Raw genomic sequence first — 6,062 nt, 5'->3', positions numbered from 1 at the left:
AGTGCATTTTATTAATTTATGTTATTGTATCATTGATATATGTCTACTAAGAATTTGGGGTGTTTGGGAGAAGAAAAGGGACAAATAAAATGAATATTAAAATGGAAGACAGGAGATAAATCAGACATAGCAACTATAAAAGTATTATTTGATGTTACTATAAAAACCTAATAAAATTAAGTATGAAATCTTAGACCAACTATATATTTGTCAAAAAATACAATGAAAATGTTAGATATTAGAAAGTCAAAAAATTAAAAATGTGTAATAAATAGTGAAAATTTGGAAACATTCTTAAATGTGTCTAAAACAAAAAATGCAAGGGAATCCAATATCACCCTCCACTTTTTTCATATGGAGCATTGTATCAGAGGTTGGAGCCATGCAATAAGAAAAAAAAAATGAAATAAGTGTGAATGATATTAATATTTTTGTAAGCAGTACAATAGAACCTACAGAGCATTTGTTGGACTATTAAGAGAATTCAACAAGATTGACAGAAATAAAATTAACATAAATAAATGGGCAAAATTTATGAAAATTATGAAGAGATGTGAGAAATTTTACAAATATCAAATATGTGGTTAAAGAGAGAACAACACTATGATCTTAGATGAAAAACTCATAGCCCAAAGATATTTAATCTCCTCAAATGAATCTATAAATGAGATATAAACCTTATTTAACTGCCAAAAAGAATTCTCTAGAACTTGTCAAACAATGATGTTTATATAAAAAATAAAATTCTAAAAATAGTCACGTTTGTAAGAGAAAAGTAGGGAGACTTGCCCTACTAGACATTAAGTATTTTTAAAAGATACAGAAATTTGTCTAAAACTGCTGTAGAATAACATCTGGAACAAAATAATGAAAAGCACTGCAACAGATCCACACCTACGTGGATATCTGACATATGTGTCATTAATAATCAGATAGGATAGAACGTACTAATCAGTAGTCGGAGTTATCTATTAATATATTTTTAAAATATAATGAATATAATGATTTCATGATATATAGACAACAAAAATTCTAAACAGATTAAACATAAATCCTTAGGATATTATAGGTCTGTACCTTGATGATACTGGGCAAATAAAAAAAATAAGACAGAAACATATAAATCATAAATAAAGCAATCAATATATTTATCTTTTTTATAATTTATATTAATATGACATGGAATAATAACATTCAAAGTAAATAGGTTAGGAGAAAATTATTGAAAAATATAAGTAACAGTGTATTTTTAAGCACAGAATAAAAAATAACTCTGTCAATTTAAAAGAATACTAACAACGAATGAAGAAAATTTGGCAAAAATATGCAAAAATAAAATTCACTTGGTTAATTAATAAATTTAACATAAAAATACATAATAATAAGGTGCCATTTCATATGCATAAGATTAGAAAAAATAAACTACACCAAGTGCTAGTAAGAATATGGGGAAATGGAGGCTCTCATGTATTGTGTGGGGATGTGTAAAATGACAAAAATATTTTGAAAGAAATTTAACAATATGTAATAAAGGTGACAATATGGATAACCTTGACCAAAGTAACTTTGTTTCTTTGTGTATATCATATTGCAGGATATTTCAACATTGCAATATCATGAAACTGCAAAGAAAAGAAAAACTATGGCATTTTGATATAAAAGAATGAGGCTTCTCATAATTGGAGTCGGCCCTGCCTCCAGCACTCCGCCTGGCCCCCAACTCAGGCCCTTAGATGCAGCTCCACTCCAGTTACCACGAGGACTGAGATGAATAGTTAAGCATACCTGTTTTATTTATTTATATATTAATTAATTTATTTATAAATTTATTTATTTATTATCAAAAAAGACATTTGTTTTCACAAAAGGCATACCATGGCAGACTAATTAGAATGTCTAATGCAAAAAATTGTAAAAGGAAACAAAAAAAGGATGTTATTCATTTATTATAGCAAAAAGTTAGAACATGCACATTGTTTTTTAATTCAATAAATTCAAATGTTGGAGTAATATGTTACAGATAAAATTAAAAAGCTAGATTATGCAAAATGTTACATAAAAAGGTTACACACTAAGCCCTCTAGTTAAAACACAGATGAAGCGAGACAATACATTTTCATTTTCTTTTTTTTAAATTAATTAATTAATTTTTAATTCTTTAATATCACCATATATTTGACCCCTATTACTCCATCTACCTCCCCCTTCTCTCCTCCCCTCTGGTAACCACTAGTCTATTGTCTCTGTCCATGAGTCTCTGTTCGTTTGCCCTCTACGTTTGTTGCTTTTAGGTTTATATCCCACATATAAGGGATATCATGTGGTTTTCCCCTTTTTCTGTCTAGCTTATTTCGCTTAGCATGATTATCTTGAGGTCTATCCAGGTTGTCACAAATGGCAGTATTTCATCTCTTCTTATGGCTGAGTAATACTCTATTGTATATATGTACCACAGCTTCTTTAGCTAATCATCTATCGCGGGACACTTTGGTTTCTTCCATGTCCTGGCCACCGTGAATAATGCTGCTATGAATATCGGTGTGCAAATATCTTTTCGAATATGAATTTTCGAGTCTTTGGGGCAAATACCCAGTAGAGGGATTGCTGGATCATATGATAGGTTGATTCTTAGTTTTTTGAGGAGCCTCCTTACTGTTTTCCATAGTGGCTGTACCAATTTGCAGTCCCATACACCGCTGATGGGACTGCAAATTGGTACAGCCACTATGCATCCTCTCTAACATTCGTTATTACTTGTTCGGTTGAAAATAGGTATTCTAACAGGTGTGAGATGGTATCTCATGGTTTTGATTTGCATTTCCCTAATAGCTACTGTTGTTGAGCATCTTTTCATATGTTTCTTGGCCATTTGTATGTCTTCTTGGGAGAAGAGCCTGGTCAGATCCTCTTCCCATTTTTTGATTGGATCGTTTGGGTTTTTGTTGTTGTTGTTGTTGTTGTTGTTGTTGTTGTTGTTGTTGTTGTTGCTATCGAGTTATTTGGGTTCTCGGTATATTTTGGATATCAGGCCCTATCAGAGGTGTAACTTGCAAATATATTTTCCCACTCGAATGATTGTCTCTTTACCTTGTTGACGATTGTTTTGCTGAGCAACATAGCCACACACATGAAGCAGGTTATCTGAATTTGTTTCCATGATTTAAATTGAATCCATGATTTAAATTGAATTTGTTTCCATGATTTAAATTGAAGCTCTGTTTTCACCCTAGAACTCAGAAGTCACCTGAGGCATGCTCTTTTCAAAATATATCCCTAGCACACAAAGAGCCAAGACCAACCACACAAACACATTTAGGGTCTCTGCTTGTGCCAACCTTCAAACGTGCAGAACAAGCCATGGTCAAGTCTCACCTCAATTAAATGGGAAGGTCCATTCCACTCAAACGGGCAGGCGAGTCATATTTACTAGCTAATAACCCACAGTATCATGTGTTTTTAATATTCACTGAATTTCTCTAATAAAGAATTAAGAACTGGTTTTATTTAATTTGTTTAGAGCTTTACCAAGAAATGTTAAGTCACTGATGGCGATGTGGCATGTTGTATTCAAGTCCCCCACACCACTCATCTCTATCTCTCTGCATCTGCAATGACCTATTTACAGAGACTATCTTCTAACTTTAGTAGATTTCTGTTTCTTATCATGCCTGAATATTGCATATTGAAAGATGTATTATTTATCATTATTGTATATTTTATGTATTATATAGACATGTGTATGTTACAAATATACTTATGATATATATGTATGTATCACATATGTATTATACATAGAATTATTACATATATTAAAAATTATTTTTTATTTCTTCTCTATACTACAGTTGGGATATCACACAGATATTTTTGTCTATAAAGTAAGTTAGACATGTAATTTTATAATTAAGAATTACTTAAAGGTAATTTCGGTTTGAGAGGACAAGAACCACTGCCCTAGAGTAAAACATATATTAACATAAAAGATCAAAATTCTCTCAACGCTATCCAGATTTCCAAAAAGAATACAACCATGGCCCTACCATCTCAAAATGAAGAAAGCAAGATTAGTTGCAAGATTAGTTGCAAAATCTAGAATTCTTTAAAGTATGCCTGGCTTTATAGGATTAAAGCATCACCAAAAAGCTATTCATATTTTGACAGCAGAAAAACAACTACAAACATGAAAAGACTTACGTCCTTTAAATGTGGAATCTTAAGAGCTTGTGTCAGCATCTCTGATCAACTTCAACTAAACATGAATGTACTATTAGCTAAAACATAAATAACCCCCACTTCCAGTGCCTAGAACAAAATGGCAATCCATTAACCTAGTGTTTCTCAACATAGGGTTCTCAGAACAGCAGTATCTGAGGACTTGTTAGATTATGCAAATTATTATGTATTCATTCCACCCAGACCTACTGAATCAGAAATATGAAAGATGGAGATCAGCAATCTGTGCTATTAATGTCCTCCTAAAGACTGAGAACAATCGTTGTATTCTTGTCAATGATGCTTATATAGAGAAACTCATTATGGAGGAATTTGGGTGCAAAATTATTGTATTCTTCCAAAATTATTGACCATTTAGAGAATTCTATAGTCATTTGATAGGAAGTTACCATTTGTTGAATCAGTACTTTGTTCTCATGTAATGGCATGGCGATACCTAGATTTCCTTGCAAACAACATGAATTGTTTTGAACAGAGACTGTAGGCTACTATCTATTGAAGTATGACTTTATTTAAAAGTCTTAATTAAAGAGTTAAAGCTATATCTATGGATAGCCACCAAATAGAGGGAAGTCATATAACATCATCATTACACGAAAAACTGGAAATGGTCAAAATTATCCCTTTTTCCTCTGAGAACTGCTTTCAAGTCATGTTGCTCTTTGAATAAAAGGCCCAATAGGATCCCCTAATGAATTATTTCTTTCATCCTTCTTTCCTTGACCTCTGGAGAGTCATAGCTGTGCCCAAAGTTCTTAGATGATGAAATCATAGGGATTAAATTTTCCCTTACGTAGTGTTAAGGCCTTGGTCCACTGTAACAAGAAAGCTTACATGTTGTGTCCCAGAGGAAAATCCAGAAGGAGAGGCAGTGTGGGCAGGGAGCCCTTCTCAACAGCTAACACCAGCTCAACAACAACAACTAGTGTTCCATGAAACAGGAGATAGGTAGATTTAAATTGTGACTTCTGAATAACAAGTCTCTGATTATCAGCAGAAAAGACACCGGTAGGAAGAATTTAGTAAAACATTTCCAGGTAAGTTCTTATACAAATCATTAAAACCACCCATACCTCTCCTTTTTGCAACCAGATTGTTTTCCCTAAGAGCCTTCTATCTCTGACCTCCACAAATTCTATTTAACTGGCATTTATTGAATAGCCACCAGCAACCTCTACCCCAGATATCTGTTAATTCTGCTTCACTTCTGAAAGTTAAGCAAGTTTACAGAGGATGAAGGGGGTGAGGGAGCAAAAGCGTCCCAGAATCAGATGGTTTTCAAGTAATACAGAAACATTATCAGATATGAAAAAGTGGAGTTGATTTACAAATTCTCTCTCACAGTGAGTATTCAATAAATGCTAAATGAGAGGGATTGCATAAAGAAAGGAAACAGCTGAGGCACTGTACAATAGAGCACAGATCTAGGCAGAGCCATGATGTGATCAAGAGCAGAGACGTGAGGGTAAGATTGAGTTAAAGGAGGATAATTCTTAGTTTGTCAAGAAGAAAGGAATGTGGAAAGCATTTTAGGCAAAAGGAGATGTCAGTCATGGGTCCACTTCTGATCTTGTCTCTAGAATTCCATGAGCTTGACAGCAAAGTCACCCTGAATTTCTCACTGTTCCTCAAATATATCTAAGTTTTCTAAGAAACAACTACTCAGTTGTTTCTAATATGCAGCCGGGAGTGTGAACCATTTTTTTTTACTCTGAAAAGAGTAAAGATGTCAATCAGAGGGAAAAAGAAAAATGACTGTTTCAGAAGATAGTATGATAAAAATAGAAGCTTAAAAAGCAATTATATTTTCCAGACTCACATAAAAGTAC

Source organism: Rousettus aegyptiacus, unplaced genomic scaffold (genome assembly GCF_014176215.1).
Source record: "Rousettus aegyptiacus isolate mRouAeg1 unplaced genomic scaffold, mRouAeg1.p scaffold_m13_p_5, whole genome shotgun sequence".
NCBI classification, from domain to species: Eukaryota; Metazoa; Chordata; class Mammalia; order Chiroptera; family Pteropodidae; genus Rousettus; species Rousettus aegyptiacus.
Note: the sequence above shows the minus strand (reverse complement) of the source record.